Source organism: Eretmochelys imbricata, chromosome 2, assembly GCF_965152235.1.
Source record: "Eretmochelys imbricata isolate rEreImb1 chromosome 2, rEreImb1.hap1, whole genome shotgun sequence".
In the NCBI taxonomy this organism is placed as follows: Eukaryota; Metazoa; Chordata; order Testudines; family Cheloniidae; genus Eretmochelys; species Eretmochelys imbricata.
The window spans coordinates 161,488,790-161,504,471 of record NC_135573.1 but is presented as its reverse complement, the minus strand read 5'-3'; the positions used below and the strand labels follow the sequence as shown (position 1 = coordinate 161,504,471).

General features: G+C 40.6%; 1 protein-coding gene across 3 annotated transcripts in view; it reads right to left on the bottom strand.

Moving 5' to 3' along the window:
- Window positions 1-15,682, bottom strand: part of GALNT1 (polypeptide N-acetylgalactosaminyltransferase 1) — a 198,710-nt gene that overhangs the window by 142,218 nt on the left and 40,810 nt on the right. For all 3 annotated transcript variants that reach the window (XM_077810928.1, XM_077810927.1, XM_077810929.1), the window contains one exon: window positions 5,176-5,372. The gene's annotated coding sequence lies outside the window, so the exon portion shown is untranslated. The remainder of the gene's footprint in view (window positions 1-5,175; window positions 5,373-15,682) is intronic.

Genomic DNA, 15,682 nt, shown 5'->3' with positions numbered 1-15,682 from the left:
GTTTGACTGACTGCCATATTCGGGGTCAGGAAGGAATTTTCCTCCAGGTCAGATTGGCAGAGACTCAGGTTTTTTGTCTCTCTGAAGCATGGGGAACAGGTCACTTGATGGTTTGAACTAGAGTAACTGGAAGATTCTCTGTAACTTGACATCTTTAAATCAAGGTTTGAGAACTTCAGTAACTCTGCCAGAATAGGTGAGTGAGGTTCTGTGGCCTGCAATGTGCAATCTAGATGATTATGATGGTCTCTTCTGGCCTCAAACAAAATCTATGAGAATTGGCCTAGCTAGCCAGTTTTTTTAAAGTTAAAATACCCGGTAAATAAAGACAGATGGACATTTGCTATTATGAGAATTTCCAGCACCTAGTAAGCATATGCCTTAAGGAAGTTGTGTGATTCATGCAACTAAGCACAAGTAGCGTAGTTTCACAGTTCTAAATTTTCATACTTTCATTTTTTTTCCTAGTATAGGATGCAAACTAAATTTCACTTCAAACCAACATTTTAAAAATTCATCAAATTAAAATATCTTAAATGGAAATGAAATCAGCCAGCAAGCAGATATCCAATATTTGTATCACCTAATTTTCTGAGAGTCTGCCCATTTAGTACAGATTCGTGGATTCATCCCTATTCACACAGATATCAGATAGCTGGCAATCCAGTAAGACTGCCTGTATATTTTCACATCCTCTTCAGACCCTTCAGAGCATTCAAACTGCAAAACTTCATTCAGATACTTCCAAAGCACGTATTAAGAAAATAGATTGTCTATGACCCTGGAAAACAAAGGAATTAAGGAAAACATGTGAGCGTCATTAATTCTGGTATTAATATGTGAACAGATAGCAGGTATAAAAAATTATGTTACAATTCAGTTGTTACCCTTAAAGAATTATGGATTCCAAGCTGCAGTACTCCAACTCCCATGGAGAACATAAGACCAAACACTACCAAGCCAATGATGTTTTTTTTAAAAAAAAAAACAAACGACTTTCAAGGAGACATAAGCAAAGTAAGAACGACTCTTAAAACAAAGCAAACAATCAATGAAATACCAGAGACATTTCAGGGGTCCTTTATAAGGCATCAGTCAATAGAAACTGCTGAGTACAGCAACTTCCATCTTAAATGAATTAAAATGTTGAGTTCTCTATAAAGAGTGACAGGAAGCTTTAGAAACACAATCAAAAACGAAGCTACAATAAGAGGAGAATGATTCCTAATCATTAACTCTTTATGCAAGCTAAAGCATGGGGTGGAGCGGAGACACAATGAATGTACATATATTCATAGGGTATCGAATTTGGGGAAAAAGTCAAATGGGGGAGTCAGCCAACTGAAGAGGGACCATTAGAGAATATGGTATTAAGAACTGTAGGGAAAACCTGTGGGAAGGGGGGGGGGAAATCACTAAGCATTGTCATTTTATGAGAAGTATTAAATGGAGAACTGCTGAGAAAGGAACAACTTCCCCACAAGCCCTCAACAGTTAAAAGGGTCCAGAAGAGGGATCTGAAGACATGCAAAGCAAAGTAAGAATGAAGGATGTCACCTAGACCACAGAACAAACTGGAAAAACAAGTCAAATTAAATTTGATCTATTAAAATAAACCAATCAAGTTGGTACATTTGGGGAATAATACTTTTACACACACTGAATGTGATGAAGGTAACAAGAAGTCAGTAATGCTTAAGAGGGATCCAATATGAGAGAGTGTCTCAAAATGAGATGAGCTTTGAAGGCAATTAGAATCAAGAAAAAACCCAATGAGATTTCAGGTATTACATCATGGCCTACCAAGATGTTCATCTTCACTGTAATAGGTTGGATTCTATCTAGAATATTGCACACATTCTTGGCAAATCAAATCCAGGCTGACATCAAGAAGCTGAAAGGAACTAAGTAGGATAAGTAAAATGATAAAAGGCCAAGAATAAGAAAACTACATCTGTACAGTTTGACTAAACAATAACTAAGGAAATAACTATTTCAAATGTGTAGGACCACTGAGTAAGGTACTGGCTTCAACTGGCTCAAAGGAGTAAAATGAGTAATGCTATGAAACAGAGCAAAGGTAACTTTAAAGTGAATAGGAGATAAAATGTATTAACAGTGAGGTCTCAGGCCATAGAACTATTTCCCTAAGGAAATGTTAAATTATTCTATTAGTATTCTAAAAGTTCACTGGACACAAAAACTTTGGGATACAGAGAAAATAATTATAGTTGCCTGGAAATTTCCTCTGAATAACCTGTATTATAAATCTTCAGTGTATAAAATGTAAAAATTATAAATATATATTTTACATTTAAAACATAATGTAACAATTACAAATATCAAGCTAGAAAGTCATTTTGAAAGCAAAAATCCAACATTTAGTTCTGAAAGTGTCAAAATGGGATGTTTAGGATGTTGGAACTTTTTCCCTTTTTTTAAATGAAGCAAAATTTTGCTATGCATTTTGACTTAAATGGAACTGCATTCTTTGATGGAAAATGGTCCCATTAACATTTTTTCAACTCCAGTTATAACTTCTGATCTTGTCACTGATTTGAGAAAGTTTTTACACAGTGGGTTAACTACCATAGGTGGTAATGTTCTACCATTTAGTGCCATGGTCCCCAACCTTTCTTGTGGGAATAGCACATTGCTATTCCCAGAAGACTGTGGAGGGCGCCAGGCACCCCGCCGCCAAAATGCTGCCACCGAGAAGCGGCAACGGCAAGAAGCACCACCGCCAAAATGCCGCTGAGAAATGGCAACGCTTCTCGGAGGCATTTCAGCGGCGGGGTTTCCTGCAGGTGCACAAAAATGTCCCGGTGGGGGCCATCGTACCCGTGGGCACCGTGCTGGGGACCCCTGATTTCATGCAATGCTTGCGTGCTGGGGATGGGGTTCGGAGGAAGTGTCATGAAAGCTTAGAATTTGCCATTTGTTGCATTACACAACAGGCCCATACAGATCCTTGAAGTGTGTGATCTTCAATTCATCATTTTAAGGGACTGGGGTTTTTGACAACTTGCGTTCTTCACGTTTGAAGTCAACCTTATGCAAGTTTGAGAAGCAGTGGTGGTGCTTTATTAGGCTCTGCTAAAATTCTTGGCAGATAGTTTTTTTTTTTTTAAGAGTACTCAACTGCTTATCACTTTGCCAATTTTTTCCCAAATCAGTCATTCATACATACATGTACTCAGTAACTACTTACATGCCAAGTTTCAAAATTAAACCTCTTTTTGGTTGTTTGTACAAAATATAGCTATAAGTTTATATTCTCATAATACTCAAAAGCAGTTGAGGATTTTGTTTACCCATCAAAAAAAAAATCATATTGGAAGAGAAACCAAGCAAGTAAAGTTTCAGCCCAATAGTCAATGCTTCAGAAAATTGAGTGTGAAAACAGAGGGCATGCAATGGTAATTATCTTCAAACTCAACTATGAACTGTAACTAAGTGCAGTGACAAGGTGGGTGCGATATCTTTTATTGGACCAACTTCTATTGATGAGGGAGACAAGCTTTTGAACCACAGAGAGCTCTTCTTCAGGTCTGGGCGGAACTCCTAGCACCACAGCAAATGCAAGGTGGAACGGATTGTTTAACGTAAGTACTTGGCACATATTGTAAGGCAGTGATTTTTGAACTTTTTTCCTGGGGACCCAGTTGAAGAAAATTGTTGAGGCCCACGACTCAATGGAGCTAGGCATGAGGGGTTTAGGGTGTAGGAGGGACTCTGGGCTAGAGCAGGGGGTTGGGGTGCAGGGGTGAGGGCTGCGGGGTGGGGCCGGGAATGAGGGGTTCATGGTGTGGGATGGGGCTCTGGGCTGGAGGAGGGGTCAGAGGGGTCAGGGCTCTGGGCTGGAGGTGCAGGCTCTGGGGAGGGGCCGGGGATAAGGGGCTTGAGGTGCAGGAAGGGGTTCCAGGTTTGTGGGGTTCAGGGCTGGAGCAGTGGATTGGGGCGTGGATGTAACTCTGGCGACTCCCCGTCAGCAGCACAGCCAGGGTGCAGAGGCAAGCTTCCTGCCTGTGCTGGCACAATGGACCATGCTGCACCCCAGAAGCGGCCAGCAGCAAGTCCAGCTCCTAGGCAGAGGTGCATAAGCGGCTTCACACGACTCTCTCCCACAGGCACCATCCTACTACACCAAGTTCCCATTGGCCGGGCAGAGCCAGTGCTCGGGGCGAGGGCAGTGTGCAGAGCCCCGTGGCCGCCCTGCCTAGAAGCCGGACCCACTGCTGGCCGCTTCTGGGGCGCAGCGTGGTGTCAAAACAGGCAGGCACTAGTCTGCCTTAGCTGGGCAATACCGCTGACGGGACTTTTAAACTTGTGCGCTACTTGTAATTATAGTAGGAAAAGAGAATTCAGAGAAACTTTTTTCAAATTGATGCTGTCTATTCAAATTGTACTTTTCATAATCAACTTTACACACCTGCCTCCTCTCTAACTGAATTAATCTTTTGGATCTTACTGTGTATCAGAGAAAGGGCCATGACTGATCAATATATTTTTGGAACAGAGGAACATTTTCCCCTTTTGTCCTGTTGAAGGGGAACTAGTTCATCCCAAAGAGTCCTTCCAAATATATATTTGGAAGTTAGTCTTTTGAAAGGTGTTAGTTTCACTGGTGCAATAATCCCGTTATGGAGAAATGAATCAATCAACAGTGAAGACATCTAGTGGAGGATAGATATACACACTCCTCACCCCAATAGCTATCCATACTGATGCAGCAAGCAAAATTAATGTGATTCCATCCTTCTGGGTCAGAAGTTTTCCCATACAGAATCCTCTGTCTGAAGAACAGACTTGAATTTAGGCTTTATGTTGAGAGAGGAATGAAAAAATTGAGTTGAAATTCTAACTAAAGGATATTTCTGATCAGCAGGGAAGCAGATACAAGTATAACTAAAATGTATCACTGATGTACTAATTAAATGCTTAGAGCAGGTTTTCTGCTACCCTCGTCTAAACTGTTGACAGCTAACCTGAGACACAATGGCCTTGAAGTGACAGACTGAGGTCTTCACTGAAGTCCATGATGCCGAAGTACTCAACTCTGCAGGTGCTACAGATCCTCCCTTTTCTCTGAGACACACACCAGTTACAGACAAGCCTTACTGCAGTGGTGTCATTTGTGTTATGTTTTGAATACTTTACACCTTAATTACTGACCTTTTCTGAAGGTTTACAGCCATCTGGATGGTTTGCTAGCATTGGTGGTGGTGGTGGTATGCAATATGACTGGTCTGTTGCATTGTTGTGGAGAGCCGGTAGCAGGAGCCATAAAACGGCAGAAAGGGCTAGGCTGCTCTGGCATACACACAGGAGTAGAAGGAGGGGATTTCTATCCACAAGGCCTTTAGACTGCCCTAGAGGAAGAACAGAAATCAAGTTAAGCTCCACATTCCAATTTTCTAGATTTCCTAGCACAGTTTAACATCTCACAATTCCAAAGTTCTCAGGAAGAGAGGAGTGAGCCTACAACTGCTGTTGGATGGAAGCAGTGAATTGAATCTATGAAACGTTAGATCTAGACTCAGGAGGGGGAAAAAGAGTCAACTGTCACTAGAACTTTTCATCCCATATAATTGTTATTGTAATTGGAGGTTGGAGTGTTTTCCTAAATTGACAGTTGCCTATTTATGACAGTTTTATTTATATCCCCCTTTCCATCCAGCCAAGATATAACACACACATATACATACATAATCAGTTAACTCTGCAACAACTGTGTTAGCTGGCTGAGAAATGTTTTATCCATTTTCATATGTTCAACTTTCCAAAAGAGTAGTCTTTTGAGATGACATTTCCCATACTTGGTCTAGTCTGGTCTACTTAGTCTAGAAAAATGCAATTTTTTTTTTCCAAATAATGCAGCATACTGCGGCAATTTTTGAATTTTGGACAACTTTTCTGATTTAAAAATATTTTAAAAGGTTATAAAAAAGCTACTGAAAAAGGTGCTGAAATATTACAGCTGATATGGGTATAGTGTTCAATGAGAACAAATGCCTTTATGTGACTGTGGAAGAGTTTAATAGTGAAAATTGTTTGCAAATTGAAAAAGTTATTCTAAACTGGAATAGATAACACTTGTAAAGATTTTAGCAGAGCTTAATGAAGTCCCACCACCTCTGGGATCTCTGCATGTTCTCCTTGCCCAACTGGATATATACAGGGGCTACTGTTGGGGCAATTTATATAAGAAATAGTAAATTCCTGAATAAACTATACAGAAAAATTCTCCATAAAACTGATGTAACATCAGACCGGAAAACATTGAAAGTGTAAAAGATCATGGATCTTGCCTTTTTTGATGCAATATTAACTAGTCCACAATTGTCATTTTCTTTTAGGAGCTCACAAAGTCTCTCATAACACATATGCTGTAAAAGGTGATTGACAGTCTGGTATTTTTTCTGTACTGTATTGTCTAGATAATACACAAACATAACAAATGGGAAAAAAGGAGACACTGATAGCAACGAGTACAAATCAGCAGTTAGGAACTGCAGACAATTGATATGGGAAACAAAGATATCTGTGGAAAGAAAAGGGCCCAGTAGGATTAACAGAAGAATATATTCCTTAACTATATCAGAAAAAAACCCAAATCCTAGCAATGCTATAGGTCTGATAGTAGACAAGGATGATAAAAATATGAATCATGATGCAGGAAAGGCAGAAGTATTCAATACATATTTCTGTTCTGTATTCCAAAAGAAGCAGGGTGATAGATTCATATGTTACCATCTTTATTAAATACTTTTTACCCATCATTAAAGATTTTAAAAAAAAATTAAATCTGCAGGACACTGCAGCGTATTAACAGAATTAGCTTACCAGCGCCCGGATCCATTAATGTTGATTTTTTAACAAGTCTTGGAACGATGGGAAAGTTTCTGAGGACTAGCAAAACCTAATGCTGTGTCTATATCTAAAAATGGTAAATGAAATAATCTGAGAAATAATAGGCCAGTGAGCCTGACATCATTCATTGGCAGAGTCATGGAAAAAGCTGATATGGGATGCATGTAGTCAACAATTAAAAGATGGTTGCATAATTAAAGCCAGTTAACATGGTTTTATGGAAAATGGGTCTAGTCAAACAAATCTGATATCTTTTTTGTTGATATAAACTGGGTTATTGAAATTTATAGATGTGGTTGATAAAAGCAACTGTGTTGACATAATTACTTAGGCTTCTGTAAGGCATTTGACTTGGTCCCACATGACATTCCAGTAAAACAGCACTACACAAAAAAATTAATGCAGCCCATGTTAATCTGATTAAAAACTGGTTAATTGATAGATCACAAAAATAACTAAATGGGGAATCACCATCCTATGGAACTGTTTCTAAGGGGTCCTGCAGTATCTGTTCTCAGCTCAATGCTATTCAACAGCTCTCTCACTTATCTGGAAGGAAATAGAAAACTGGTAGAGTAGTAAATAATGAAGGGGAGACAGGTCGGTTACAGACTTCTTAGTGAATGCGTAATGTGTCTCAGATGGCACGTGACCAGGATTCATCAGCTAACTTGGTCCACTGGTTGGATCATTAGCTTTCCCGGCTTGGACCAGGTACTGACCTGGATTGCTTAGTAAGGTGTGCTCATTTGAGTAACACATGTCTTAATACAACCAGATGCAAGATCATACCGTACGAATAAAAAATGTAGGGCACTCCTACAGAACAAGGGATTGTATTCTGGAACTCTGAAAAAGGCTTACACGTCATGGTACAAAACTATAAGCTCCCAATACAATGCTGTATTTAAGAGTACAGCTGCAATCCTTAGCTGTATAAAAAGGAGGTTATTATGTAAGAGTAGAGAGGTGGTATTACCTCTACATACAGCATGACAGAGCACTATACCTAATTCTAGTGTCCACATTTCAAAAAGAATGAAGAATTGGAAACTTCAGAAGAAAGCTAAAAGAGCTATTAGAGATCTGGCAAATACACCATATCTTACAACAAGAGTCTAACATGCAATACACTGAGTTCATCAAAGAGAAAATTAGGACGTAACTTGATCATTGCCTACAGGTAAATATGCAGGGGAACAGACTGTTGAGAGTACATAGCTCTAAAGTAACAACAACAAAAAAAGGCATAACCAGATCCAATGGCTGGAAGACAAGGTTAGCCAATTCAGACTCGAAATAAAGCCGAAATTTTTAACAGTAGGGGTAATCAACCACTTGATCAACTTACCTAGGGATATAGTGGATTCTCTGTCACTTTCAGTCTTTAAACCAACATGCATATCTTTCTAAATTATATACTATTGCACCAAAAGAAGTTAGAGTTGACATAGAAATTACTGGTTGAGGTTCTCTGACCTGTGTTATGCAAGTCAAACTAGATGATCAAGGTCCCTTCTGACCTTAAAATCTACTAATCTATATATGCTCCTCACAGAAGGGACAGTACTTATGTTTTGTGCAGTTATGTGTACTGAAATACAAGCTGTGCAACACGACGCTAAGATTTCTGTTAAAATTTTCACACAGAAGCATGTTTTAACTGTGCACCTAACATTTGATACATTAACATAATTTAGCGTTTAGAACACGTATGTCACCGTTCAAATGTCTGTCAATACACACACTGCCATTCTTAGAAAATAGAACATCATAAGCGACATTCAGACTTAGATTTACACTGATCCTCAAACAGCAACAGCCTGAATCTGCTCACCGCAAAACTCTAAGTTAAACTATTTTTGTTATGCAATTCAAACCACAGGCCTATTTTCATTAGAGCTAAGTGCACAGAAGGCCCATTGACTTACAGTGGAGTTGTGGGTGCTCAGCTCTTTTGAAAAGTTAGGTCCTAAAAAGTTTCTGCTTAGAAAGAAAATTGTCCAATCAGACTGTATTATGTAATCAGTCAGATGAGGGAAAACCAAGGGAACGGTGTTTCCCCCGGCAAGGCTTTTTTATTGTGCTAGTTGTACAGGGCTTCTTCTGAAAGATATTTTTTATTAAGTGTTGGATGTTTCAGTGGTCACATTGTAATGATTTTAAGACTATTTTAAAAAGTGGCCTTTCAAAGAAATAAACTTCGGTTTTATCCTCATGGAATATTTTTAAGTGTTTCACTTACATTTTAGCTTCGTTTTCAGTAAGTTGAAAAGCAAAAAATCTCTGATCCTGGCATATCTCTGCTACCTATCAGTAAAAATGGAAAAGTGCAACATAAAATAGTTCTAACCCATGAGCTGGCTTGTCTGTGTAAGAAAATTCCAAAGATGGGACTGTTACTGGTGGGAAATGCCATGCATCAAAATTCTCTCCCAAGGATGGCTCTCTGGACATCCATCAGTTCAATTTACCCCAGTTCAGATTCAACTCTACATTAATGGTAGTTATACTCCCACGTAGTGACAGTGTGCATGTATCCCATTTCAAGGTAAATGAATTGGTGCAAGAAGTCCCCACGCTGAGGTCCAGTACTGCTCAGGCCACAGCATAAATTACCATTCACCTTTCTATACTCTAAGATGAGAAGATCTCAGTTGGAAATCATACCCTGCAAACAGCCCTGGACACTACTTAGTAGTCATTTTTATAGTGAGCAAATCCACTTGATAGCCTGAATAATGATGCCCCTTTTGTTCACTATGCCTCAGATTTCCCTGGATTTGTGAGGAGGGCAATGCTTTCATTGCTCTGAGAACCCCCATTATATTATCTGAGTGCCTCAATCTTTAATATACTTAGACTCAAAACCCCTGTGAAATAGGAATGATAGTACTTACCCTATTTTATATATGGGGAACTGAGGCACAGAGAGACTAAATGATTTCCTCACAATAGCAAAGGAAGTTAAATACCCTCACTGTTAAAAATTTGTGCCTTATTTCCAATTTGCGTTTAATTGGCTTAAGCTTCCAGCCATTGATTCTTGTTATGCCTTTCTCCACTAGATTAAAGAGCCCTTTAATACCCAGTATTTTCCCCATGGAAGTACTTATACACTAATCAAATCACCTCAGTTTTCTTTTTGATAAGCCCAGCAAATTTAGTTCTTTAAGTCTCTCTTTCACTGTAAGGCATTTTCTCCAACCCTCATACAATTTTTGTGGTTCTTTTCCGCACTCTCCAATTTTTCAGCATCCTTTTAAATAGTATTGTAATGTATGCATTATTCTAATATCAACCTCACCAATGCCACATACAGGGGTAATATCTCCTTACTCCTGCTCACTACTCCCCTGCTCATACATTTGAGGACCACATTACCTCATTTGCCACAGCATATCACAGAGCTCTTCTTGAGTTGCTTGTCCACTATGACTCCCTGGATGCTTTTCAGCATCATTGCTTTACAAAAAATACAGCCCTCCATTCTGTAGGTATGGGCTGCATTCCTTGTTCCTAGATATGACGCTATTTGGCTGTATAAAATTTAGGGGGTTCGGTTTACCAAGTGATACATGTTGCTCTGTATGACTGCCCTGTCATTTAGCATTCCATCAATCTCAGTGTTGGGCAGAAGAATTTGGGCAACTTGCTCCAGGTATATATGGCTGCCTTTATGGACAAGCAAATATAGCTACAATGAAGGGAATATACATCCTTGAGGCTCCATTTTACTTCCATCCACCATTTTCCCTCTTTTTCCCTAGCTGCAACAGGAAGCCAGTTGCCCAATTCTAGCCCCACCCCAATACATCACCCACCACCTACTTCCAGTTTAGTTCAGGCAACTCCCCCTTCAACTACTCCTACCAGTTCAGTCATCAGCAGACCCACTCTGCCCCCCACTCACACACACCCCTACCCCTCACCACAAATCATGTAGTCAGAGGCAAAATGGTAGAAAATCAGCTAGAAAAAAAATTAGATCAGCACAAATAGTCCACAATGTCTTAAAGTATAAAAAGCAAACAAAATGTGAGAACTAAGGCGTTACAACAGTGCAACCAAAGCATTACACACATTGTACTTGCTGGCCCTGTGCTAACCAGAGGTAGTAAAGGCAGTAAAATACACAGTAATTTAAAACACTGTTTAAAAGTCAAACAATACAGTACAGTTTCCCTTCTTTACTTTATACAGAGCAGCACAGAAAACAAAAGCATTCATGGTGCTAAATAGGCATCTTTGGATTAACACCATGTATAACAGTTTTCAGAGTAGCAGCCGTGTTAGTCTGTATCCACAAAAAGAAAAGGAGTACTTGTGGCACCATAGAGACTAATTAATTTGTTAGTCTAAGATGTATAACAGTGTAAGCTCCCTCTTCAGAAAAAAATCACAAGTTACATGTAAAAAAAAGTTTTCAGTGATTCATAAGCTTAAAGTACCCAGGATAAACGTATTAATTTCAAGGCTAGGATATGAAGTCTGATATCTTTATCTGTCCTTAAATCATCTGGCATTACCACTACAATTTTTGGGACAATAGTTATTCTAATTTGGCCTGAACATTACAAGATACTACATATTTCCCTTACAGCCTCTGTTAAGAAATGTTTCTTCGTCAATTCAGCAGCAGCTGTGGTAGGAAAATCCATTAAACAACCTTGCAGCATAGGTCCCAGGCTGGACTCTAACTTCTTGAACAGTGCCCTTCTCTGTGTATTGGGAACCTAGTCAAGTTACCTCATCCAAGCTTAGTACAGATTGCAATAGAGTAAAAATTACTAAATGCGTCCTTTATAAATTCCTTCCCTTCAAAAGGGTGGTATCCAAGATGGTGCAGGATAAGACTTATGGGAAAAGCTCCTGACAACCTTGCTGAGTGACAGAACTCTTGGAGAATATGGGAAAGGAATGTGGAAATGCAAAAAAAAAAAAAAAAAATTAAGCCACAAGTTTTAACTTTGAGGATTCAGAGTAACAGCCGTGTTAGTCTGTATTCGCAAAAAGAAAAGGAGTACTTGTGGCACCTTAAGAGACTAACCAATTTATTTGAGCATGAGCTTTCGTGAGCTACAGCTCACTTCATCAGATGTATACCGTGGAAACTGCAGCAGCAGACTTTGAGGATGTTGAGCATCACTATAAGCATATGCATTGTGATTAGTGATGCATCTCCGTCATTGGACAACTACTGAAAAGAGCTACCATTTCAGAAGCCCACTGACACCCTTGCACAGTACTTCACAAATCTGAGGTCTAGTAAAAGTAGGTTTAAGGAGAATATGTTCAATGGCCTGTTGACTGAGTCCCAGAGAACCACAAAGAGAATGTGTGTATAGAAGGAGCAGCATTACTAGGCCATGTAGATGCAGGGAAAAATGTCAGTCCTTTGAGACCATCAGAACACAGAAAGACTGGAAAATGCAAGAGTATATATTCTGTTAACAGCAATAATGTACTATGCCGTTTTCAGTATGTGCACTGAGCATTCCTGGCATTACCAATGGTGACTCATGTATCATCTAGATCCAAGTTGACACATAGCCTTTGCACTGCACTTTTCCCATTGTATTTTTGCACATTTGTGAAACAAGCAGAAATATGGGGGGACATTATCCACAGCACCGAGTGCATCAGACATCTATCTGCCCTTCAGGCTAACAAAGGCTTACTACGTAAGATATCCTATAGCAACACAGGGTATTTTCCCCTGGCTACATTTCCAACATGTCTGCATAAGACAAGCAAGCAGAGGGATAGGCTGAGTCCTTCAGAATACCAGTTGATATATTCCCCCCCATCAATATCTATGCTATTCAAGGGGGAAAGAGTTCCCCTTGGCTGATTCTTGTGAATACAGATTCATTTCTATTTTCAGGATCCTGGTTTCATGTGCATTTTCTTCCCTTATAAGGGAGCATTAATGTTGGTGAACCACCCAGGATAATCCACCAAGGCCTTCACAAACATGTAGACATAACCATTCTGTTAATAAACTCCAAGACTCTGGGGGCAAGAAAGTACGAAAGGACTGCAAAAAGCGGATTTTGAGAGGGAGAGAAGGAGATCCCCCTGCTGAACAAACAAGGTGCAAGTACTAATCTTGGGGTGAGAGTTTGTTTGGCTGTTTGTGTTTTTCTCTCTTTCAGGTTATTTCAGTTACAGGATCAATTGAGATTGTGTGTCTGGGGACTGTTTGAGCCTTTGTTCCCTGGATCACCCTTGATCACCTTTGATCAGCCTCAATCAGCGTTGTGATCACCCTCCCACTGTGTGATTAAAGAGGGGGTAGGACTGACCTAGGGGAGAAGGCCTTAAAAGCAAGAGGTTAAGCCACTGAGGGGCCCAAGCAACCAAAGGGACCGCAAACAGGGGAGTTTGACAGGGAGACATAATATAAATCGCTATGCTTAGGAAATGCCGCATTGCCAGTACCAGTGCTGCTTCTGTCTCCTGCACCTGCGCTGTACCCAGACAGACAACCTAACCATGGATGCCTCTACCCAGATCCTGGTGTGGATTTGCAAAGACTGTGGCCTGCATTTCCCACTCTCAGAAAGCCAGGCTGGGGGTACCATCCAGTGTGAAAGGTGTCTGCTGGTGGAATTTCTCAGGATACAGGTGGAAGAGCTACAGGAGGTGGTGGCTAGGCTGAGGAGCATCCATGCCCAGGAGGAATTCCTTGACAGTATTCATATGGAGACATCCAAGGCTCAGTAAGCTATCCAGCTACAGAGGACTGCTGTCACACCACTGGGGGAGGATATGGCTCTGTCACAAGGAGGACACTGGCTGATGGTTACTTCTGGCAGCAGGCACTGCTCCACCCCTACTTCCAGCCCATCCACCATGGTGATGGAGAACTATTATGCTGCCCTGGCAACGAGCAATGAGGAATCACCCCCAAAAAGTGGAGAGGAAGAAGCCATGTACCCTCAAGGCTGGGAGAATCACTCAGCCACCACTCCCAGGAGGAATATAGGGTAGTGGTGGTTGGTGACTCTTCTGAGGGGGATGGAGGAACCCAACTGTCGCCTGAAATGGCATCCCGGGAGGTATGCTGCTTGCCAGGAGTCCGTACTGAGACATTACAGAGGGATTATCGAGGATCATCCAGCCCTCTGACTACTACCCTATGCTATTCATCCATGTGGGCACAAATGATACTGCAAGGTATCTCAGCAGATCAGAAGTGACTACAGGGCTCTGGGAGTAAGGGTGAAGGAGTTGAGGCGCAGGTGGTGTTCTCTTCAATCCTTCCTGTCAAGGGTAGGGCCCAGGCAGAGAGACAGATGCATCCGGGAAGTGAATGCCTGTCTGTGAGAATGGTGTTGCCAGGAGTGCTTCAGCTTCCTTGACCACAGGATGCTGTTCCAGGAAGAAGAACTGCTAATCAAGGAAGGGGAAAGGGCATATTTGGATACAGACTGGCTAACCTGCTGAGGAGAACTTTAAACTAGGTTCAAAGGGGGCAGGTGCCCAAAGCCCACAGGTTAGTCAAAAACAAGGAGACTTGGGAGAAGGGTAGGAATTTGTGGGGAGCATGGTCTGCGATAGCAGGGATAAGGGAGAGACAAGACAGAACGGGGGGGGGGCCGGAGCAGGGACGAGAGATCAAAGTAGTATCTCAGATATCTGTATATTAATGCAAGAAGTATGGGGAATAAGCAGGAAGAACTCTAAATGCTAGTAAATAAACAACTAGGACACAGTTGGCACCACAGAGACTTGCTAGGATAATACGCATGACTGGAATATTGGTACAGAAGGATACGGCTTGCTCAGGAAGCACAGGCAGGGGAAAAAAGGGAGAAGGTGTTGCTTTATATATTAAAAATGTATACACTGGGACTGAGGTTGAGATGGAAATAGGAGACAGACTTGTTAAAAGTCTGAGCAAGGATAAAAGGGGTACAAAACAAGGGTGATGTCATGGTAGGGGTCTACTGTAGACCACGTAACCAGGAAGAAGAGGTAGATAAGGTTTTTTTTTTAAAACAAATTAAAAAAAACATACAAAGCACAGACTTGGTGGTGATGGTGGACTTCCAACTACTCAGACATCTGTTCAGAAAATAACACAGCAGGGCACAGATTATCCAACAAGTTCTTGGAATGTATTGGAGATAATTTTGTTATTTCAGAAGGTGGAGAAAGCTACTAGGGGAGAGGCTGTTCTAGATTTGATTTTGACAAATAGGGAGGAACTAGTTGAGAATTTGAAAGTGGAAGGCAGCTTGGGTGAAAGTGATCATAAAATGGTAGAGATCATGATTCTAAGGAATGGTAGGAGGGAGAACAACAAAAAAGGACAATGGATTTCTTTTGGAGTTGGTCCCACGGGAAGCAAGTTTAAGGGGAAAAACAACTGAAGACAGTTGGCAGTTTTTCAAAGAGACATTATTAAGGGCAGAAGAGCAAACTATCCCACCGCATAAGATAGATAGGAAATATGGCAAGAGACCACCTTGGCTTAACCAGGAGGTCCTCAATGATCTAAAAATCAAAAAACAGTACCACAAAAAAAAGTGGAAACTGGGTCAAATTACAAAGGATGAACATAAACATAAAATTACAAAATTATAAAATAAAAATAAAATTTATAAAAATAAAATTACAAAATTAGAAAGGCCAAGGCACAAAATGAGATCGAACTAGCTAGAGACATAAAGGGTAACAAGAAAACATTCTACAAATACATTACAAGCAAGAGGAAGACCATGGACAGCGTAGGCCCATTACTCAGTGAGGAGGAGGGGAACCAACAGGTGCTTAATAACTTTTGTTTCTGTTTTCACCA